The sequence below is a fragment of the Diabrotica virgifera genome, chromosome 1 (assembly GCF_917563875.1).
Source record: "Diabrotica virgifera virgifera chromosome 1, PGI_DIABVI_V3a".
In the NCBI taxonomy this organism is placed as follows: domain Eukaryota; kingdom Metazoa; phylum Arthropoda; class Insecta; order Coleoptera; family Chrysomelidae; genus Diabrotica; species Diabrotica virgifera.
In genome coordinates this window covers 58,500,043-58,525,861 of record NC_065443.1, presented here as the reverse complement: position 1 = coordinate 58,525,861, position 25,819 = coordinate 58,500,043, and the positions used below count along the sequence as shown (strand labels likewise).

The 25,819-nt window shown below is 33.5% G+C and overlaps 1 protein-coding gene across 2 annotated transcripts in view; it reads left to right on the top strand.

Moving 5' to 3' along the window:
• Positions 1-25,819, top strand: part of LOC114328744 (tyrosine-protein phosphatase non-receptor type 13-like) — a 1,179,517-nt gene that overhangs the window by 735,189 nt on the left and 418,509 nt on the right. The window lies entirely within an intron of this gene.

Sequence of the window (25,819 nt, the reverse complement as noted above, 5' to 3'; positions counted from 1 at the left end):
TTTTTTTACTACAAACATATTCTAGAGCATGAAAAAACTTTAAAATTTCGCAATAAATATTGTAAAAATTAGTGTAACAGCTTCGAAATTTTTGTCTAAAGAGGGTTCTTTGGTGCTTAATATGAGATAAGAATTTCAAAGCGATTCATTCAATTGTTTAACATGTTATTCCAATTGTGTATCCCAGAGAGCTTTTTGTTAAATAACGTAGTCAGCAAAAAATGATGCTAGAACCATTCTACAGGTGTCAAATGAAAGAGCATGAGCTAAACTTTCAAATTGGTTAAAAAAATGAATAAGAAATGCATTTATTAGTAATAACTAATGTCGTCTATGACTAGTGTCGTCAATTTTTCCTTATAAACTTTTTATTTTTTTATGTAATAAATTGTATTATTACAATTTTGTATCAGTAATTATATACATAACATTACTTGGTAGTTGTGCACCTAAAACACGGTAAAAAATAGATTTTTTTTTAAAAAGTTATTTAATAAGTATAAGGAAAAATTGATGATAATTTTGCATAATTATTTATTACTAATAAATGCAGTTTTTATTCACTTTTTTTAAATCAATTTGAAAGTTTGGCTCATGCTCTTTCATTTGACACCTGTAGAATGGTTCTAAAATCATCTTTTTTTTACTTATGTTATTGCAAAAAAAACTCTCTGTGATAAATAATTTGAATAAAATTTAAAAAATTGAATGAATCGCTTTGAAATTTTTGTTACCAAGGAACCCTCATTTGACAAAAATTTCAAAGCTGTTCCCTAATTTTTACAACAGTTATTGCGAAATTAATTTTTTTGCAATTTTCGCAATTATATTAACAATAAATTAGTGTATCAACCTTTATAATACGCCATTTTAAAGATTTTTCCATGCTATCGAAGATGATTGTACTAAACAAACCATAAGTTTCTCTGTTTTCCATTGATAAGAAAAAAAAAGGAAAAAAGGTCGTGTTTTGACAATACATGGTTTATAAATAAAAATAGCCGCCAGATCCTACGCAGGAAATAGTTACAATTTTTTCTTATAGCTATAACCTGTCTAAAAAGAATGTGTGTGTACTTTGTACGCACGTAAGAAGTTATACTTCTATTATATAATTTCAACGAAATAAATATACTTAACAGTTACAATACAAAAAATTAACAATAATTACCAAAAAGTAACCAAAACATTAAAAAAAGAAAAAGAAGAAAGTATGAATCGTCCGGGATTTGAACCCGCAATCTCGCGAGTTCTCGATCTCTGGTCCAATGCTCTACCAACCAGGCCATCAAGGCGCATGCTACTGACGTTTCAGATATACATAATTACACATCACGGTGACAAGTGAAATATAAAAATAGATGTTTTATTATTTTACGCCCAAGGAAGACAAATCTAAAGACACAAAATTATAATAAATAATACATTTACTAAAAAACACTAATATATTATTTTAATGGCTTATTTGCGCTGATACATAATTTGAAAGATTAGCAACTAAACGTCATACTGTCTGTGTGCGCATGCGCGCAGATTTATGAAAAATTTTACTCTCAATCGCGCCTAAAGAAGTATAACTTCAAAAACGCTTCAGTACCCTGGCTGTAGAAGTGTCACAAACAGGGTATATTTTTGGCTTATTACCCTGGCCTATTATTGGCTTCGCTGTTATAACCTTGCATTTTGTCTTTTTTTTTGGCGAAATTAATATGTTAAAGTTTCTGAAGGTTATATTAAATTGAGTACTGAGAGAAATAATTTATAAATCTTCCAGTCAGTTGGTTTCTGATACCAATCCAAAATGATTGTATTCTGCGTAAAATATACCGCAATTACACTGGTTACATTACTATATTACATAGGTTCCATTTATACCACAAGAGAAGCAACACATAATTCATTAATTAAATGACTAAACTACCGATCTCCATTATGTACACATTATTTCCCGGCATCCTCTATTACATTTTTTTTTTCGGTAGATCTGGAGAACCGATATATTCCAATGTGAGGTTATAAACGAGCGGATGATTGCGAGCCTAACGAACGTCTATTAACTCATATTGACATGCATCGGCTCTATTTACTGCGTGGATTCCGGAACCCATGCGGGTTTATTAGCCCCCTTGAGAGTAAACAACTGGTGGAGTTGTTAATATTGTTTGAGTCGTATTCATTTTAGCGCTCTTAATATACAGGGTGTGCCAAAGAAAATACTCCACCTCGATATTTGGCAATAGTTATTAGATTTTAAAGAAATGCCGAAACAGGTCGATTTTTGTTCTAATTTTTAACATTTTTACGTTACGTACATCTGTCATTTGCCAACCTCCTCCCTTTCACGTCCCGAACACCTTATTTTTAAATAGGGAATAGAGGTCGTGTGGTAGCTCATTTGAAAGGGTATTCAATTCTCTATTCAGTAATGTAAACATTATCATAATTATACAGGGTGTCCAAATTTTCTTTAATTAAATTAATTGACAAAAAGAAGAATGTATGTAATTTATTTTATTTAAAATACATTTTACTGTTGTCAGAAAACAGAAATAAATGTTTATTTCACAAATAAACATTGCTTTTCGCTTAAATTAAATGTTCAAACTTCCAGGAGGCAGGTGGATGGCGGGAGCTGGCTTGAACATTGAAAATCAATGTTTATTTGTGAAATAAACATTTATTTCTGTTTTCTGACAAGTATGTACAATAAAATTTATTTTAAATAAAATAAATTACATGCATTCTTCTTTTTTTGTTACTTAATTTAACTAAAATTTTTTTTTGTTATAATTATAAAAAAAATAATTATGATAATGTTTATATTACTGAATAGAGAAATGAATACCCTTTCAAATGAGCTACAACACGACACGAGTTGGGGACGTGGAAGGGAGGGGGTTGACAAATGACAGATGTATGTATCGTAAAAATGTGTCCCTCTTAGAACAAAAATCGACCTGTTTCAGCATTTCCTGAAAATCTAATAACTACTGCCAAATATCGAGGTGGACTCTCTTCTTTGGCCCATCCTGTATAAATCACGGAATGGGACGTTTCATCGCCGCCGGTTCATCGCCGCCGTTTCGATGCCGCCGGTTCATCGCCAGTCCATTTCATCGCCGGCCGTTTCATCGCCAGTTAGTCAGTTGATCTTGTATTATGGGAGATGACAAGACACGACGTTAAATTCAGTTCAAAACTTACGACAAATAAATAGATGAAAAATATTATTATATTTATTTACTATTCTTTTTCTACTTCCCCTAAATTTGACACTAAACAGTATTAAATTTGTAGTGTTAAATTATATTTTATATTATAAAAGTTTAAAAGTCTATTAAAAGATTAAGTATGGCAACGGGAATGGTCATATCCCGCATTTCCTAGAATTCCTATTTAATACTAAAAATAAATAATAAATGTAACTGTCGAAAATTGGTCGAAAATTCGGAAATATATCAGTTAGCGATTAACTGACTGGCGATGAACCGGCGGCATCGAAACGGCCGGCGATGAACTGGCGGCATCGAAACGGCGGCGATGAAACGTCCTAGACCCTATAAATCATACCCATATAAAATGTTCTAAATAGATCAGTGGACTTGTGGATCAGTAAAATTCATGTAATCATGTAATTTACTTTTAACCGGGACCTGAAGATGCTGTGCAAAGTATAGACAGCTAAACCGGTATGTAAATAAATTGATTGTGAGAACGTCTTTTATTTTATTACTGATTTCAAATTTCTTTTTCATAATCGACAGTAATAGTTTTTGTAGCTCCGTGTTGACTTTTATGACGTGAAAAACTCGTCTCACGGAGCCAGTTATAAAGATTCGAAAAGTTTGTATAAGTTTTTATATACTTAGTTGCGTTGCCTGCGATTGAATTTTACTTTAAGTTTAACTGGTATAAATTTCTATTTCTTTGGTCACGCCATAACAGAGAACAACTTTACCGAATTCATTAATATATATTTTTAATTAACTAGTTTTGATGGGAAATAGCCACAATTCTACTAAAAAAAAGGTTTTATTAACGTTTTGACGCCGAAGGTTAGAATTTGGTATTACTTTTGAGAGTAAACTAAAGTAAGACCTAATACTTACGATGTCGGAATAGTATCACGAGGTTTTTCCTGGTTTTCCCTCGTGATTTACTATGGAATCTCTAGCGCGAGAATTTTACTGTCACCATTGCATGTGGTTGTCTTTTTAAAGACAGATCACATGTTATGATTTTTTTGTGACGGATATTCTTGAGGTGGGGTTAATTTCATGTAATCGAATGAACTATCTTTCAATAAAGTCGTCCCAGGAACGCAACTCATAAATATTGGCAATATCATTTTAAAGTCTTCTACTTTAAAATGTATAATATATGTCTGAATTGCCGATATAAATGAGTCAGATTATAGTTATTTATGTACCAAGTCAGTAAAGTTACTCTTTATCGAACGAGTCTGATATTATGAGCAAAGCGAGCGTTAGCGAGCGAGGCGGATAATAGACGAGTTCGATAAAGAGTCTTTACTGACGTGGTGCATACGAAATTTTATCGCCAATCATAAAAAACGTTAGCACTTACTTAATTACATCCTAATGAAAAAAGAGTGTGTGTACTTGGTACGCACGTAAGACCCTCCGTTAGTCGCTAGGATAAACGGAGCATCAAGAGTCGCTACGGTGTCAGAGACCGACAATTTAAAAAAAAATAGTTATTGCTAGTTATTCATACAAATATTTTATATTATGTATAGGAATGACTGAAAAATATTTTTGAAAATGTTTTATTGAAAAACAACAGATATAAAATGAAAAACCCTAGTATAACAATATACATATTGTTATTTGTAATATAAAAATATTCGCTAGGAACCATTTCCCATAATTCCAACAAACGTTTTTGTTCGGCTTCAAAGGACATCTATAAATAAGATTTGACCAAAATTTACCGATAAAATGCAATAATAAGATTCTAAATCTTTACCTGAACTGCAAGTTATGCCAATAAAGTAATAACCACACCGTTAGTCGCTACGGAGTCTTGCACCGAAAATAGCTATAAAACTCGCACAACTGTACCCAAGTAGGTAAGAATGTATACTAACACGAGGTTAGTTGATAGGAAGAGGTACAGAAAGTGGCGATAGAAAAAACCAGTTATTTTGTAAATTCCGAATGCATATTTCTGTCGTCGGTGTGTGACACCGATAGCGACTAACGGAGGGTTAATGAAGCTGAAAAAATGGCAAAACCTCGCAATTTTTTCGTCCAGCATCGATTTTTGCAAAAATTTGGGATTAGGCTCATTTCACCCTCTAATTCATTTTCTATATTGAGCCGTTGTACGCTTTTAGTTTTTTAGGGGTTAAAACTACCCCTAAAAAAACTACTTGTAAAAAATTATAAAATAACATTTTAAACTATATTATTGTCAACAGTTGGTTCTAATTAGTTACATAATGATTGTTTTATGCTTTAAGATATACTATCATAATATTTCAACCCTTAAAACCACCCTTGTTGGAGCTATATATAAAAAACTCCTTATCGTAAAAGAATAATTTCTGCTTGCATCGATTTGCATAAAAATTTTTGATTAGGATCATCTTACCCTGTATTTCATCTCAAGGGCGTCGATTAATTTTAGGGGTGTAACCTACCCCTTATTGTCAAAAATTATATAAAAATATTGTAAACTATAATATGGGTAAAATTTGGTTTTGATTGGCTAAAAATATTGATTGTTTTATGCTTTAGGATATAATATCATAATATTTCAACCCTTAAAATCCACCCTTAAGAACATTACAATTTTTATAAATAGATATTTTAATAGATCTATACAGAAAAAAACTAGAATTAAAGAATTACAAAAACATTTATTTACACAAAAATACAAATTTTCAAATATGTAGAAGCACAAATACAAATGGTTTTTAGGTCATCTTCCAGTATACGAACCAGTTCTGTGATATTATACATGCATTGAAAATGTTCCATAAGCGGACTGTTCAAATATTTCGAAAAAAAAATTGGTTTTATCAACATAGATCCTTCATTTTTGGCGATAGAAAGTTTTTTCAAAAACGATTTTGTAGGATTTTTGAAGAGCTATAAGTCCATGTAAATTAAATTCCGTTAGATCCCTTAGTTTTTAATTGGAGTAGGTTTAAAGGGCTCGAATAAGGGGGTGTTTGCTCGTAAATAGAGGTTTTAAACAGCTATATCTCCCTAATTATTCACTTTAATGAAAATCTATGCAAAATATAATTTTAAATATTAAGAAAGCTACAATTTATTTGTTACTCATTTTTCTCATATCTCCAGTGTTTTCGGAGATATTTTGAAGGAAAAGGTGAAAAATACGAAATTGCAAAAAATCAATTTTTCGTTAAACTCCAATTTTTCTAAAATTATGCTTTTTAAATAGGTCAAACTTTTTGGTTGTATTGACAATACAAATATACAAGGAATTACAGAAAGGAGAAGACCAATTTTTAATTAGGAGGGTAGTTAGGGGTTATTTTCACTGATTTTTTCGTAGAGAAAAGCAGGTACTGACATTTTTTTGGTCATAAGTCGCTATATTTTCATGCTAGAATTTTTTTATTATTATTCTTTGAAAGATTTAATTATATACTTGAAAATAGATAATTTAAGTTTTCCTAGAAAATGCAAAGTTTTCCCGTTATTTGGCTTTGAATATTTCAAATTATGCATTTTACGAGAAAAGCTAATCTTTAACATGCCGTATCTCGGTTTGTATTGGTCTTAAAGATATTATAGAAAAAGAGTTTAGTTTATGATACTAAAAGATACAATTTTGTTGTTTACAGTTTTTTTGAATAAATGCGTATTTTTCGAGGTATTCTCAAAATACCCTCTAAAAGAGTCGATTTTTTCGACGAAAAACTGTTACTTTTAAGCGCGAATAACTCGAAAAATATTAGTTTTACGAAGAAAATGTAAAATACATTTTTTTCTTAGAATCACTTTTTACATCGACTTGCATGGTTAAAATGTAATAAAAAAGTCCCACCCCCGAGATGGGGTGGCAACCACCCCCAAGGTTTTAGCGTACAGCGGCATGATATAGAAAATGATCTTTGGACTATTTATTACCTTGTGTGAGAATTTCAAGTAAATCCATGCTGGACGAAAAAATTGCGAGCCAAAATGCTTCATTTCCTCGACTATTTATACTTCTATTATTATAATTTCAACGAAATAATTATATTTTAAACAGTTTAATCGTATTTTTATTTAAATATTAAACTAATTTTAACACTTAAAATAAAATACCAAAAATTAAAAATACCATTAATAGGTAGTTACGTTATTGTTTATGAAGTGTAGGCTTCCGCAACGCAGTTGCTTTTCCCTCGATGAATAGTAGAAAATCTAAATAAATATATTTGCTAACAAATTATCATTAATATCTGGCACCGTCCTATATATAATCGAATTAACAAAAACACCATTTCATAATATATTTGCGTTAATACAAAACTTAAAAGATTTAAGAATTTTATTAATTTTAGATGAAATAAAAATTTCGTATGACAGTAATGACGATGACACAATGCGCATGATGGCCGATTTCGATGTTTAATCGATAGTTGTTCAAGTAATCAATATTGAATAATAGTGCAGTTACTGAAGGTGGATATAAGCTATTACCTCCGATTTCGTTGAACCTCCATCGATTTGTACGAAAATTGGTGAGTGGTCAGAGGATATCTCAAGCAACAAAGGTGACATGGTTTCAACTTGCGCTTTTACCCTGGGGGTGGATGCCACCCCTTCTGGGGGGTGAAAATAATTATTTTTATAATAACCCCATAATTCAATAGAAGGACAAATTCTAAGCAAAATTTGTTATATAAAGTTATTAAAATCTACCAAAGCTTTTTGAGTTATTAAAGATCAAAGATTTTAATTTTTCGTGAGAAAAATGCATGTTTTTAACCGATTTTTCATAAATAACTCAAAAAGTATGGGTTTCTACAAAAAAGTTATTATTACCAAAATTGAAGCTAATAAAAAGCAAAATAAACTCCTTACCTTAAAAACCTTTTAATAGTAACTAGGAGTGAGTTATAGGTAACTGAATGTATATTTTTTTCGGCGAGTACCCAAATCAAAATATTCAAGTTTAAATAATGGGAAAATTATGCATTTTGTAACATAAACTTATAAAACATTTGTCAAAGTATTTAGAAATATCTATCAAACGAGCCCCCGAACAAGTTGATAGCATTAAAATTTATGCTCCAAAAATTTTTCAAAATTTATTTTTTTAAATTTTTCCAAAAAATAATATTTTTTTTTTTAATAACTCCGTTGCTTTTTAAAACATCAGATTCTCTTAAAATCCATTTCAAAGATAATTCCAAGTGATAGTAAACCACGTTAAATTTAGTCTTTTAGACTTCTTACTTTTTTAAAAATAAAAGGTTAAATGTCCCCGATTACATGGTTCTCGCAGCAAAATTTAAGCTTTAAACGTTAATATCTCGGTTATTTTTTACCCTATAGAAATAGTAAAACAGGTATAATATTTTATGCAGAAAAACCTAAAATTTACTCATGTATCATTTTTTACGTATATTGAGTATTTTTGAAGTTATTATCAAAAGAAAATGGAAATTAGGAAAATATTAAAAATTCTGATTTTTTTAAATTATACCATTTTTTCAAAAATATGCATTCTAAACCGATTAAAATTGTTAAAATCATTACTTATACTAATATAAAGAAAATATTCTAAAGGATTACTACATATTTAAATTTTCGTGGAAATGGCATAAGTTTAATTTTTCACTTTTTCCTAAAAAATTCGAGATTGTTCTTTTATTTTCATCATAACTTGCTTAATGTTGATGCTATTAAATTCTTCTGGAACTCATTTGATAGGTATTCCAAGATACTTTAAAAAGTGTTTAGCAGATATTTTATAAAAATCATCGTTGTCCCGTTATATAGGCTTGAATACATAGATTTGAGTACTCGTCGAAAAAAATATACATCCAATTACCCCTAACTCACTTTGAATTAACATTAGTTTAGTTCTTTAAGTGAGGAGTGTATTAAATTTTTTATTATCTTTAATTTTGATAATAATAACTTTTTTGTAAAAGCTTATAGTTTTTGAGTTATACGTGAAAATCAACTTAAAAACATGCATTTTTTTACGAAAAAATAAAGTCTTTGATCTTTAATAACTCAAAAAGTATTGATTTATATTAATAACTTTATATAACAAATTTTCTTTAGAATTTGTCCCTCTATCGATTTATGGTAATATTTTTAATAAAATAATTTTCACCCCCGAGAAGGGGTGGCATCCACCCCCAGGGTAAAAGCGCAAGTTGGCATCATGTCACCTTTGTTCCTTGGGGTATCTTCTAACGACTCACCAATTTTCATGAAAATCGATGGAGGTTCAACGAAATCGGAGGTGAAAACCTTCAGTGACTGCACTATAAGTACCTAATTACTAAATCTGTTAAGTTTCGATTTATGTTTTATGCATATAACTGCAAAATACTAGAGAATTTCACTTTCTGGCATAAATTTAATTAATAATAACATAAATTTTGTACAATATTTTTAATAATTAAAGTAAATAAATTTTAAGTTCACTCAAATAAATAATCGATTACTGCCATCGACCGCTTACATTCAATCTCAGTTAATTTGATTAATCGCGGCAGGTAAAGTAAAATTCTTCTTTCAGTACAATAAAGTGTTACTTTACTGCCGCAAATGGCGTCAAATGAGTACAATAATGAATGACTTTAGTGACGGTTGGCGATAAAATAAATTATTAGAAGAATTTTTTTACTAACCAACAACATTTTTGTTTAATTTTTTAGTAAAATTGTGGCTTATTTCCCATCAAAACTAGTTAACTGCAAAATTGCCGCAAGAAAATAGCTTCAGAACAATATTTTTTAAGTTTTCTAATACAGTGACAAACAAAAAGTAAAAACCTCTCATAGAGGTATCAATCCGTCAATGAATAAGCAGAATTGTTTATAAAGAGGAAGAAGAAGAAGAAGAAATTTTCTAATAGTATGGTATAGTTAGACAAAAACCCAGACATCCAAAGTGAAAGCTATCCTCCAACACCAAATTGTTCTATATGGTCCACATAATGTTCAGAAAAAAGTCACACCATTTTGAGCGTCGGGTTTGGGGGGGAGAGGGGGGAGAAATCTGCAAATTCGTAGTTTTTTACGTTTTTCGTCAATATTTCTAAAACTAAGCGGTTTAGCATGAACAACCCTCTACACAAATTTGTTCTACATTAAATTTGAAATAAAAAGGCCATATGCATAACCCTTCTAAAATGAACGGTTCCAAAGTTACGGAGGTAGTATAGTATAATTGGTCCAAAAAAGGCCTAACCCAGACATCCAAAGTAAAAGTTTTCCTTCAACACCAAATTGTTCTATATGGTCCACATATTGTTCAGTAAAAAGTTACACCATTTTGAGCGTCCGGTTTGGGGGGGAGATGGGGGAGAAGTCGGTAAATTAGTAGTTTTTTTAAGTTGTTCGTCAATATTTCTAAAACCATGCTTTAGCGTAAGGAATGTTCTATAGAAAAATGTTCTACATAAAATTTAAAACAAAAAAGGTTCTAAACATAATTGTTATAAAATCAACGGTTCCAGAGTTACGGAGAGTGAAAAGTGGAGGTTTTCGATACTTTTTATATTTACCGATTTCTCCCCCTCTCCTCCCCAAACCCGACGCTAAAAATGGTGTGACTTTTTTCTGAACATTATGTGGACCATATAGAACAATTTGGTGTCAAGACGACATGAATAGGGGAATAATACAAAAAGTAAACGAAGCAAATACAGAAGACCGCAGATTGGATAGAGAGAAATGATCTAAAGTTAGCAGTAGAGAAGACAGAATCCATTATCTTGAGGGGACCAAGAAAGAGAGATGACATAATATTTGGATATAAAGGCTCTGTAATAAGACCCCAAAAGACGGTTAAGTACCTCGGAATTATTTTCGACGACAAGCTTAAATTCGGACAACACGTACAAGAAGCATGTCGGAAGGCAGAAGAAAGGACCTCTATACTAAATAAATTTATGCCAAATATAGGGGGTCCTGGATCCCAGAAGAGAATAGTGATGGCACAATCCATCTTATCCATAGTTTTATACGGAGCCCCAGTGTGGCACGAGGTCCTTCGAATGAAAAAAGTATAAAGACGTGCTTCTTAGGACACAAAGGAAACCTCTGATCAGGGTGTGCAGCGCGTATAGAACCGTATCAACCATTGCCTTACAGGTGGTGGCTGGGTCTGTACCGGTGCACATCCTGGCCAGAGAAAGAGTCCGAATGTACCAGAGGGGCAACGGGGCAATAGGTTCAGGTCCACAAGAAAGGAAAAGAAGTCTAGAGATGTGGCAGAGGGAATGGGCAGCCGAAGTCGAGAAGGCGGCCTGGACGAGATCCCTGATTCCAGATGTGGTGAGGTGGTACGAGTGCCGGCATCGGCGCGTCGGCTACTATTTCACACAATTTTTGACGGGACATGGATCGTTCAGGAAGTTTACTCATCGTATAGGGAAAACCATGGACGATCTATGCCCTGAGTGTGGAGTAGTGGATGACGCGCAGCATGTCGTCTTCGTGTGCCCTGCATACCAGGCGGGACGTACCGAGCTGCAGCTGGGACTGGGATCCCCTCTAGGCGAGCCTCACGAGCTAATTGATAAAGCTATCAATAGCAAGAGAGACTTCGACCTGATCATTGCTTTTGTCACGAAGACAATGAAGCACAAAGAGGAGAAAGAGAGGCGACTGCAAGCGGGATGACCGTCTATTTATTTATTTTTTTAACGTTTTTATTTTTGTGTCGCAGATGGCAGCCAGTGGGGGGAGGATCCTTTACATCCAACCTGCGCTGTCTGTCTTATTTTAACTAGTTTTACTTATTTATTTATTTTATCTTGTTTTATCTTCTTATTTACTTCTTCAATCTTATTTATACAATATTTATCATTTTAAATCAATTTTATTACTCAAATGTGTTGCGTGTTGTAAGCGGTAGTCAGCAGGGGGAGGACCTTTTACATCTAACCCATGCTGACCGCCTTTGTATTGTTTTGTTTACTTTCTGTTTTGTCTTGTTTTAGTCTGTTTTTTGTTTTGTATCAGGTAGTGGGGGAGGATTTTTACACCCAACCTCACTGACTGCTTCCTGTTAACTGTAGAATGAATGGGTATGAGTGTGAGTGCGAATTGATGAAAGCACGAATGTTTGGAGTTGCTCGTAACTGTCGACTGGTATCCTTTTGCTAGTTCATGTTTGATTGGGGGCACCCCGGTCGCCCCACCCGCACATGGGCTGCACGGGACGGTCGTCTTCACCGACCGGTCTTTGTGCGGGGTGTGTGCGGGGTGTGTGCGGGACGGGGCGGCTGGGTGGCCGCTTAATCTACGGAGTGCACGCAGAGGGTGCCCGGGGGGAGTTATGAGTAAGGTCGACGGGTCAGACATGCTCGCCAAGAGCGGTTCCAGACCTGTCGGCTGGAGGAAGAGGAGGTGAGTTTAGTCGGTAGGCGGTTCGGCACGGTGAAGCGTGACGGATCGAATCCGACACACCTGGGACACCTTCCCAGACGGTCTTTTGAAGATTCTCACCTCCCAAAAAAAAAAAAAAAAAAAAGAAAAATTGTTCTATATGGTCCACATATTGTTCAGTAAAAAGTTACACCATTTTGAGCGTCCGGTTTGGGGGGGAGATGGGGGAGAAGTCGGTAAATTAGTAGTTTTTTTAAGTTGTTCGTCAATATTTCTAAAACCATGCTTTAGCGTAAGGAATGTTCTATAGAAAAATGTTCTACATAAAATTTAAAACAAAAAAGGTTCTAAACATAATTGTTATAAAATCAACGGTTCCAGAGTTACGGAGAGTGAAAAGTGGAGGTTTTCGATACTTTTTATATTTACCGATTTCTCCCCCTCTCCTCCCCAAACCCGACGCTAAAAATGGTGTGACTTTTTTCTGAACATTATGTGGACCATATAGAACAATTTGGTGTTGGAGGATAACTTTCACTTTGGATGTCTGGGTTTTTGGTATATTTATATCATAAATATTGCCCAAAAAATATAAAAAGTATCGAAAACCTCGACTTTTCACCCTCCGTAACTCTGGAACCGTTGATTTTATAACAATTATGTATACAACATTTTTTGTTTTAAATTTCATGTAGAACATTTTTGTATATAACATTGTTTACGCTAAAGCATAGTTTTAGAAATATTGACCAAAAACGTAAAAAAACTACTAATTTACCGGCTTCTCTCCCATCTCCCTCCCAAACCGGACGCTCAAAATGGTGTAACTTTTTACTGAACAATATGTGGACCATATAGAACATTTTGGTGTTGGAGGAAAACTTTTACTTTGGATGTTTGGGTTAGGCCTTTTTTGGACCAGTTATACTATACTACCTCCGTAACTTTGGAACCATTCATTTTAGAAATTATGCATAGGGCATTTTTTATTTCAAATTTAATGTAAAACAATTTTGTATAGAGGGTAGTTTATGCTAAACCGCATAGTTTTAGAAATATTGGCGAAAAACTTAAAAACTACGAATTTACAGATTTCTCCCCCCTCTCCCCCCCAAACCCGAAGCTCAAAATGGTGTGACTTTTTTCTGGACATTGTGTGGACCATATAGAACAATTTGATGTTGAAGGATAACTTTCACTTTGGATGTCTGGGTTATGCCATCTTTTGGATCAACTATACTATACTATAATCCGTTGTAGAAGGTTCTTACTGCAAGAAAATTGATTTTTTAAATGATTATTTAAATTTCGCGCTTTTATCAATTTCATGTTTGATAATGGGCATTTTTGACTAATATACAGTCGGAAAAATGAAAGATTACCCATGAACGATCACATCAATCACTTATTTTGTATTTGCTGTCTTTTTCTATAAATAACAAACATTTTTGTTGTAGAAAAAGACAGCAAATACAAAATAAGTTATTGATGTGATCGTTCATGGGTAATCTTTCATTTTTCCGACTATAGCTAAGGCAGCCGGGTCTGTCGGGTCAACTAGTATTAAAAACCATATCCTTTAAAATCACACACAAGAATTTTAACACGTATTTGTTTGTTTCAGGTAACACTTTTCTCCTGTATAGTTCATGTTGGTAAGTCTTTATCCACCTGTATTGAAAAATATAGATATGGTGATTAATTCAAGATAATGCTAACAAAAAATATTACGACTTTTAATGCCGACCGGCAACGTCGCGTTAAAATATTCTGAACTGTATTTTAAGCCAGTACGTTCTCATATGTCGGCACCGTCACGGAACATCCCGCTCTCAATACGTTAGGGGCCGTCCATTAATCACGTGATGTTTGTTTTGGCATTTTTTAACCCCCCCTCCCCATTGGTGATACATGGTGACGTTTAAGACTTACACCCCCCTACCCCCTATATCAGGTGTATTTTTTAGGATCTACAAAAAATCTATTTTTTTTAATATCTATAAAATACACGTATAGTAGGTAGATAAGTATCATCAAATTTTTTTATAAAAAATTAAAGACTACAATAATAATGTTTAGAGATAGACAGAAAGGTTGCAGTTTGTTTTTGACTGACAAAAATAAAGAAAAAAATGCGAAAAACATTTTTGTACTAAATTAGTATTAAATACTAAATGTATTATACATAAACGTTATTTAATGTACGGTATCCTCGGATCACTAATGAGCAAGACTTTCTTCAGCACCAATAACTGGATAAGCATCTAGCAAGTCAGTTGTTGGCACAGTGCTGTGTGGAAGATCAAAATCAGTTTCATCAAGCCATTCGGCGTCATTATTTTCGCGCACTACGCAGATAATCTCTTTCGATCTACTGTTCGATCGTCGCGTGAGGATTCAGGAAGGACGAACATTGTGCATCTCTTGAGTGTAATTGCTCAGATTCAGTTGCTTGTGACAAGTATTCACATGCGCTTTAGCTTTTTTCTTTGTACAGAAGTCTAGTGCACACCACTGACATGTCCTTTCAAAAGTATCTAATGATCCTTCTGCAGGCTAAGGCAATACAGGTCATAAATCAATTTGCCGAAGCCTTCATACGTTGGAGTAATTTAGAGAGAACGTTGCAGAAGAAATGGAGCATGATGGATCTTGTCATCATGCTCTTGAGGCTCTGGAGTATATAGGCAACCGAACGAGTGCAAAGTCGGGTAAGGAGGTATACCGAATCGTTCCGAAAAAATGAATCGTATAGAACTCCGCATATTATATACCTAAAGCAAATATTGACTTTCTTACACATGCTCGCTATACCACTGCTGGGAAGACAGATCTGGAATAAAATTTTCGACAATATTATCCGGCTTGACATACTCTGCTACGACGCCATGGCCGTCATTAACCGTATTACTCCATACTTCTGAGAGAACTTCACCAGCCTTCTGAAAGTTCTTTTTTCAAGGCCATGATCTTTTGTTCTCCCTTGTTCATCCAAATGGGTTCCATAAGAATCATGTAGAAGTGTAAGTCCAGATAATTCCGGGCTGAAAGGCGCCATTCTTCTCTCAACGCGATTGAACGCGCTTATACCAAGTGCATTTGTAAAGATAAATATTGCTCTAGATCATGCTTGACAAAGTTGTGTGGGGCATGGGCAATACTTTTGAAGTATTGATACATGAGCTAAAATATTGAGTTTGTCAATAGAATAGTATAATATTTTGATCACCCTGTGTACAATATTGTGTAACAATAAACATATTATTTTTGAATATGTCAAATACTATTGTTAAGATCCAAGAAGAAATGTGCCTCCGATTTTTACATAGATTCGTAGATATTCAGTGCCAAAACAACAGAATAACTCCACCATTTTACCAATTTATGCGATAGTAGGTATAAGGCACTTAAAACAATTACCATGTAAAGTATACCAAAGTGTCGCTACAGAAATTTGGGTGGAACCAAAGAAAGTTAATGTGCTGTTGGTTTATATAATATTAGAATGAGAAATGATTTTTTTTACCAGTCACACCAATGCCACTTTCGATTTTTGTGTGCATTTGACGAAAAAATAAATACATGTAACGCCACTTTTCAGTTGAGTTTCGGGCATTTTCCTTAAAAATTAAATACACGTGATATTATTACTAGACCCCCTCCCCAATTGTGATGTTTCGTGATTTTTTATGGAACCCTCCCCCCCTTTCAAGCCTCACGTGATTAATGGACAGCCCCTTAGCGTTTCTCTGAAGCAATGGACCGTGATAGTGTGACGTCAAAACGTCAAAAAGGTTTCCGAACAAAGCAAAAGTTTGACGTATGTCAATTGATTATACACGTGATTTGTGTAATCATTTTTAATTTTATTTTGTTTTAACAATCAACTGCACATTTTTTCTAAAGACACAATCCTTGTTAGTCATATCAATCATATTGCTTTTAATTTTTAAATGTCCTTACACAAAATCAACGATTTACACACTACTGCGTTTCTTCAGGTTCTTAACCAGTCCTATTTGGAAATATGGTGGGAAATATACTATGAGCATTGATTACAATCACGGGTACCCAACACATTACCATTTTGTAAAAATTAAACATCCTACAAGCAATATATTCCAATTGTAAAAACCAAAACAAATCACCACGTGTGAATTTTTGCTTTGTTTGGAAACCTTTCCAGAGTAGCCAACATTGATTTGACGTCACGACTATCAAGGTCCATAGTTTGACGTGACGTTCTGTGTCGGTGCCTGTCCATTCCTGGATACTTCTAGTATGCGAATGCGGAAAGTACAACACTGACGGTCAATCAATTGAATATTTGACCACATCGTCTCTTCAATTTGAAGTTTGAACTAAACATAGTACACAAGACTGATCCCGAGACATGCTGAAGTATTTACAAAAACAAATTTCGTCATCATCTAGTTCTTTAAACAATGTATGGTACCTACTCCCCTACGTATTTTCTATTAACCCTCCGTTAGTCGCTAGGATAAACGGAGCATCAAGAGTCGCTACGGTGTCAGAGTCCGACAGTTTAAAAAAAAATAGTTATTGCTATAAAATTCATACAAATATTTTACATTGTGTATAGGAATGACTGAAAAATATTTTTGACAATGTTTTATTGAAAAACAACAGATATAAAATGAAAAACCGTAGCATAACAATATACATTTGTAATATAAAAATATTCGCTAGGAACCATTTCCCATAATTCCAAAAAACATTTTTGTTCGGCTTCAAAGGACATCTATAAATAAGATTTGACCAAAACTTACCGATAAAATGCAATAATAAGATGCTAAATCTTTCCCTGAACTGCAAGTTATGCCAATAAAATAATAACCACACCACTAGTCGCTACGGGGTCTTGCACCGAAAATAGCTATAAAACTCGCACAACTGTACCCAAGTAGGTAAGAATGTATACTAACACGAGGTTAGTTGATAGGAAGAGGTACAGAAAGTGGCGATAGAAAAAAACAGTTATTTTGCAAATCCCGAATGAATAATTCTGTCGTCGGTGTGTGACACCGATAGCGACTAACGGAGGGTTAAGAAACATCCGTCGTTCCCACAAATTTTTCTTAGGTTTGTTTCTTGCCTGCTCCTCTTTGTTCAATATTAATGCTAATTGCTAATTTTCTTTTGCTTAACACATTCCCTGCCAGTCATATTTTCGTATGTGTGCGTCTACGGGCCAATGTTATTACAGTCGGAAAAATGATAGAATACCCATGAACGATCATATCAATCACATATTATTAAGATAAATAATAATCTATCTCTCTCGTTTGTTATTTATAGAAAAAAAAAAAATAAAAAATATGTGATTGTATGTGATTGATATGATCGTTCATGGGTGTTCTTTCATTTTTCCTACTGTATACTGTAATATTTTGTATATATTTGCTTTGCCGTTTGATTATGTCATTAACATTAACGTTTATTTACAAAAAAAAATTTAGAAACCGCGGGCCGTTGAAGCAGTTCGTTGCCTCTACACTTGGTCCCACTGCAGTGAGAAACACATGACACCACATAGTGAAGAAAGACACATTAAAGTGATGAAAAAGGGAAATAAACATAGCATTAAAGTGAAGAAAACGGGAAATAAACATAGCAGAAGGAAATTGTGCAAGAACTGCTACAAACAATTTTGGAACACACGGGCGAAAATAAGCCATGAACAAAACAAAAAAAGGCGACACATATTGTGAAAATTGTGAAAATCAGCCACATTTTTGTATATATTGTTTTAGTCAGGTTCACACATAATATTTTATGTACGTACATAGGTAAATATGTCATACATTGTATGTCAATACATTTTTGTTTTAGTCAGGTTCACACATAATATTTTATGTACGTAGGTATGCCATACACTGTATTTGATTCAATAAAATTGTGTTTTTACTAGGAAAGTTTTGGGGTAGTTCTGATTTCTTTCATTATATATGGATTTTGGGCTGCTGAAGCCGAATATGAGGTTTGCGGACAAAATTTCTTGCCGGAAAATTGAAAAAATCGCGAAAAAAACGAAAAATTTCAGTTTTTTCCGCTTTTTTGCCCAAATCTCGAAAACTATTAACTTTTAGTAACTGGTCTGTTAGCAATTAAAGTACTTAAAATTATCTGCAAATATCACTATTTACTTTTTTTTTCAGACCAACCGTTCGGTCTAAAGTACAAGTTAAAAATTGTCAATTTTTAACGGTCTCTGCAAAACCCACATTTTACATTCCAAAACTTTATTTTTTATTAGAATGCTGTCATTTGATAAATTTCTCCTAGTTTTCTGTACAAATAATAAATGTTAGTTCATAGGTATGGTATGTCTCTTGTGACAGCTTCCATGAGTCCATTCCGTCCTAAGAGGCCGGGAATGTCTCAGCTTTTCCCTTAGAGCCACAGAAGATCAGGCACAGATGGAGTCACAGTTTCAGTTGGTGTGAGCATTTCCTTCGGATCTGTTATCTTGATTTCTGATAAACCTTGAGGTTTGTCCTTTTAAAATTAATTAGTTGAACAGCTCCCTGACTTCCATAAACCTCAGGCGCGGGTTTCTTTTTTATCCGAGGAATGGATTGCTTAGGAGCTACTGCATGTTTTGGTGCAATACAAGAAATGCCACATATGACGTGAAAAGTGTGGTATTCGTCGATTGTATGTACGTTAAAATCAGCGTTATCGTACACCTGCTGTGTAAAGCGCGGCAGGTCAATTTTCTGCGGATCGCCTGCGAATGCTGACACTTCCAGGCGAACAGCTTCTGTATAGGATGAAAAAAACCCCAAAGAGGAAACTACATCAATCTATTTTCTTGAGCCGTACTTTTTGTAGAGAAAACGGGCAACCCTGCAAGGAATGGTGAGACCAACTATCTGGGCCTTACTGCCGCTACAAGACTTTGAGCAAGCGCGTTGCTTATCTAGAAATGTCAGCAATCGCAGGCAATCCGCAGAAAATTGACCAGCCGTGCTTTACACAACAGGTGTACGAAATCGCTGATTTTAACCCTTTCTATGCCAGACTTTAATTTGCATGTTGGTTCCTCAATTCCAAAGGTTTTTCATGCTTAGAGTCCCATTGCCTTATATATGTACACGTCGCATATAAATAAACAAATAAATGACCAAAACATGTTTTAACTTAAACGTTTTCTTTTCAAAAGTACTCATCAGAGAGCAAAACCAACTTGAAAAAATGTAACTAACTTAAAAAAATAATGTAATGTAAATTAACATTAAAAGTTTTCTTTTGTGTGGTACTCCTCAAAACATGTTACTACGGAAAGGCCGACTCCGCATCTTGCACACATGTATCTCGATTAGCTTTTTTTTTTCTGGTCTTTTCTGTGGCTACAAACGCTTCACCTTCTAGCAGCGACCCCGCGAAGGGATAGGGCAAAGAGAATGATGATGATGATGAGTGAAGATGAAATACAACACAGGATCAATAAAGATAGAAGCATCACTAGATTCCTCAATTCAATTTCATGGGACAAATAATCATGAAGGAAACAAAGAGAAGAATATATGGAAGTATAATAAAGAGCGCTACAATCTACGGTGCAGAAGTTTGGGACGTAAGTGCAAGAAATAGAAAGAAGCTACTTAGTACAGAAATCGACTTTTTGAGGACAAGTTGTCAGGTTTCGAGATTGGAACATGTAAGAAATGAAACAATTAGGGAACGTATGAAGGTGGAAAAAACTATAATAGACGATATTGAAAAGAAACAGCTGACATGGTTCGGTCACGTTAAAATAATGAAGGAGACTCGCTGGCCGAGAAAAATATTAGAGTGGATCCCACCGGAGAGAAGAAGAAGAGGACGACCACGGAGAAGTTGGAGAGACAATATTCAGGAGGCAATGGATTCGAGGCAGTTAGATGAAGATATGTGTTACGACAGAAAAAATTGGAAGCTGGATATGGAGAGGCGGCGACAGCCGTAGAAATCCATTATACAGGGTGTCCCGAAAAGATTGGTCATAAATTATACCACACATTCTGGGGTCAAAAATAGTTCGATTGAACCTAACTTACCTTAGTACAAATGTGCTCATAAAAAAAGTTACAGCTCTTTGAAGTTACAAAATGAAAATCGATTTTTTTCAATATATCGAAAACTATTAGAGATTTTTTATTGAAAATGGACATGTATCATTCTTATGGCAGGAACATCTTAAAACAAAATTGTAGTGAAATTTGTCCATCCCATAAAAATTTTATGGGGGTTTTGTTCCTTTAAACCCCCCAAACTTTTGTGTACGTTCCAATTAATTCATTATTGTAGTACCATTAATTAAACACAACATTTTTAAAACTTTTTTGCCTCTTAGTATTTTTTCGATAAGCCAGTTTTTATCGAGATGCGGCTTCTTTTTTAATATATTTACATAAAAATTTTATGGGGGTTTTGTTCCTTTAAACCCTCAAATGTTTGTGTACGTTCGAATTAAACTATTATTGTGGTACCATTAGTTAAAAACAGTGTTTTTAAAACTTTTTTGCCTCTCAGTGTTTTTTTGATAAGTCACCTTTTATCGAGATGTGGCTTCTTTTTCAAAATATACCTAAAAATGTAAATTATAAATAAATTTTCAGATTAGCAACATGTCTCTAGAATCGTACCTACTTCACCATATACAAATATGTGGCGGATTCGACAAATATTCAAAATATCTCGATAAACATTGGCTTATCGAAAAAGTACTAAGAGGCAAAAAAGTTTTAAAAATATTGTGTTTAACTAATGGTGCCACAAAAATAATTTAATTGGAACGTACACAAAAGTTTGGGGGGCAGGGGTTTAAGGAAACAAAACCCCCATAAAATTTTTATAGGTTGCAGAAATTTTACTTTAATTTTTTTTAAGATGTTGCTGCTATAAGAATGCCACATGTCTATTTTCAATAAAAAATCTCTAAGAGTTTTCGATATATGAAAAAAAATCGATTTTCATTTTGTAATTTCAAAGGGCTGTAACTTTTTTTGTGTGCATTATTTTATATAGGTAAGTGAGGTTTAATCAACCTAATTTTGACACCAGAATCTGTGGTATAATTTATGACCAATCTTTTCGAGACACACTGTATATATTGTGCTTTAAAAATTGTAAAAAGCCCAGGCAATAGTCACCAAGGATTTTGCATTCCGACCTATAGAGAATTTTCTCTTTTTCTTTTCAATATTCTTCAGTGTAAGAAACTCCCTCTTTCTGAGTGCATTAACCCGGGAGCAGTCGCGCTCACTTCTGTCACGTAGATAGTCGCGCGTAGAGAAAAAATCTTAGAATATATATTTAAATACGAATTTGAAACAAATTTGTATTTTATAATATTTTTATATACTTGTTACGTTAAAAATACCTATTCCTAACAATTTTAAAGCTAATTGGTTCTCACCAAAGCCATAAATTCCACAAAAAAAATAAAAAAAAAATAAAAAAAATTTCCACGCATTACTATGATCCTCATCGAGGCACTTACGAGTGGAAAGCAATGTTGCAAAATTTTTCATTAAGTTATCACGGAAAAGGATAAAATGTGAGATTTTTTCTTTCGGCGCGACTGTTCCCGGGTTAAAAATAATTTTAAATAAAATTAATGAACGTTTGAAATGTATATTTTTCAACATCTAATAACATTCTCTTTTTCAAATTTTCTTAAAGTTCTGAATACATACACGTACTATCATGTCCTAGTCCAGTTTATCATATTTGTATTAAAAGGATCAAGGAACATCTTTCAATAATTCGGGAATAGCGAGACGCTTGTGATTTCCCTCTTCGACTTCGCCTTTAAAAGTGACAGAAGAATTTCAGATATTCCTTTCAATACCTTTTTGGCCGTACCCTCCGGTATTTGGGAACTAAAATATTTATACCTAATTTATAAGAATACGTATAAATTCTATATGGGCTAGACTGTACGGAAGAATTCGTTAGTAAATATTTTATGATGTTGAGTATAAAAATTATTAAAGGTCCTGGGTGACTGAATATAATATTTAATATTGTTTCGAAACTATTTTCTTGTGTGGCATTTCAGATTTTATTAAATATGTCAATATTAGAGCAAATAAGTAGAGAAGAAGTAATACAGGAAGTATCAAACGAAAAATAATTAAAGCTGGAGGCGATGATGACATAGACTCGGAAATGGTCAAGTACACGGAAGAAGAAGGGATAAAATGGTTATTGAAAATATTCAAAGAGGCATGGGAAAAGCAGCAAATCCCAGAAGACTGGTAAAGTAACCTTATAGTGCCAATATACAAAAAGGGAGAATACGTCAACTGCGAAAATTATAGAGCAATATGTTTATCATCGGTATGTTTTAAATTATACACGAAAATATTAGAGAAGAGGCTAAGACAAAAGGTAGAAAAAGAACTGAGAGAAGAACAAGCAGCGTTTAGACCAGAAAGACAGACAAACGATAACATTTACATCATTAGAAATATAATAGAAAGAAGTATTGACTCGGAGGGAAAGCTCATTCTGGCATTCATAGATCTACGGGCAGCATTCGACTCTATAGAAAGAAAAATTATATGGAAATGCTTGAAGAACATGAAAGTACCAATTACACTGATAAAAATAATACAGAGTAGTAAAAGGACGTGTACAGATAGCAGGAGAAAGCTCTGAAAAATTCAATTGTGAAAGATAAGTAAGAGAGTATCAAACTAGAAGACAGTCTTAGTCCGCTACTATTCATAATAGTCATGAACGAACTGACTAGAAATACTGGAGAAAGAACGAACCAAATACAGACAATAATAGGATACCAAAGATTACAGCCAATAAAAATAGAAGCCTTATTGTATGCGAATGACATAGTCCTTATAGCAGATTCCGTGACAAAAATGCCAAAACTTATAAACATATGTACAGAACAAATAGAGAAATTAAAAATGGAAATAAACATCGAGAAAAGTAAAATAATGGTCATCGGCGAAAAGGAAAAAAATGAAATAAATATAAAATGCAAAAATACTCAACTGGAAATAGTTACCGCATATGATTATCTTGGAAGTATAATTACCAGTGATGGGAAAATAGACCTCGAAATAACTAACAGAACTAAAAAATCAAACAAACTGGACTACACACTAGCGCCAGTTCTGAGGAAAAAAGAATTGTCCCATGAAACAAAAATTAAAATATATAATACGATTGTGATACCGACGATACTGTATACGAGCGAAAATTAGACTTTACAAAAAAAGCATAATAGCAGGATAAATGTAATTGAGATGAGACATCTACGAGCTATAGCCGGAAAGACCAAATGGGATAGAATGAGAAATGAGGCAATAAGAGGGATAATTAAACAGGAACCAATAATGAATAAAATAATAAAGAGACAATTAAACTGGTATGGACATCTGATGAGAATGAAACCTAGTAGACAAACAAGGAAAATTCACGAAACAAGGAATATTACAAAAAAGAAAAAAAGGCAGACCGAGGAAAAATGGATACAGCAAATAGTAGATGCGGGAAAAATTAAACAGAAAACGCTTGAAGAAATGAAACTAATAGTACAAGACAGAAAAGAATGGAAGAGATGGGTGAATATGTAGCTAAAGTAAACCCAAATCCGACACCTGAGACGGTATAAGGAAGGGGAGAAAGAAAGAAGAAAGATTAAATATGTCGTTGGAAATGGATAATATCACAAAATAAAATATAGCCATGGACAATTAAATTAATATTATATACCATTATTAGATATATAGAGGGGTTCAAAATTATGGAATAAATTCCTATTTAAAATTTTAAAGTTACCCCTCTCCGTGGGGGTCGTGTTTGGTATCATTCGCTAGATTTTTGAAAAACATTGAACACGTATTTTTCAGTTTTTCGATATGATGTCCATTTGGCGAAATATTCGCCTTTTTTGTGAAACTTTGTGACTCGTCCATTTCCCTACGCCCTCAAGTGGGATTTTTGAAATATATACTGTTCCTTGGAATCTATCTGATTCAGAAAAATCAGAATAATCTGATTTTTTTACAGATTGTCCCCAACGCACGCCCCTGGGTGTGTTGGGGACCCCAAATTTACAGGGTACAAGGTTTTTCCCCGTGTGATTTTCTGACGCGCTCGAATAACGCGCAGAATCCTCGCTTGGGCTCCAAGACAATCAAACACATGAAATACATAGGCGAGTAGGCATGACATGGGCAGCATTTGGCAAACGAAGCCATATTCTAAAAAGGTCAATTCCCATTTGTCTCAAGTGAAAGGTTTATAACCAATGTGTTTTGCCTGTACAAACTTATGGATCAGAGACTTTAACACTTACGTAAAAATCCACAAATAAACTCAGAGTTAGACAAGCAGTCATGAAACGTGAAATGCTAAACGTGAGCCTTCGAGACCACATAACAGGTGTAGGAAATTTCGACACCAAATAACTATAGTTGCGGCATAAATAAATTACCATAATTAAATATTAATTAATGTATTTGTTTATTTTATAAACATAATGTACATTTTATTTCAAAAATCAATTGAAAAATTCCAATAGTTGGCTGTATACTATAGTTTAAAAAACTTATACAGAAGTAAAAAATTCAAGTTGTATACTGTTATAAAATCGTTTATTAAAAAACTTCGTTAAATGTTGTGCAAAACGTTTTCGTTCTAGTTCAGAACATCTTCAGTGCCTAGAATGAAGTATTTTCACGTTAGATTAAGGCAAAAAAGGTTAAAATTGTGACTGTTAATGAGAAAACATGTGGAGAATACTTACATTCTGCTAAGTAGTTGAAATTAGCACACTAATTAAAGTGGTGACATCGTAATATATGGTTTACATGCTAGATTTAATAAAAATATGGTGAATACCAGTCGATGTTAAAAGATTAAAATCAGTACATGCTTAAAGGGCAACATACTTCCCTCCTCGAAAAACTAGGTACTTGCCAGTTCAATGGGCACAGACCAACTGATAAAATAGAAAATGTACTTTCAATATGACATGACAGAGAGTGACATGACAAGATAAGATAAAGTCAATTTTTGGTTAAGAACTTCAAAAAGTGTAGTTTTTAGTTCGGATTTTAATTAAAATGTAATGGTTGTTAATAACTGTTTGAAAATGTAATTAAAATAGTTTAAAAAATTAGACTATATTGTAAAGTCTAAATTAGCAACTCTCTATTCCAGAAAAACTTTTGGATTGTAGGATTTAAGGTTGGTATAATAAATGGTTAAAAGTGTGAC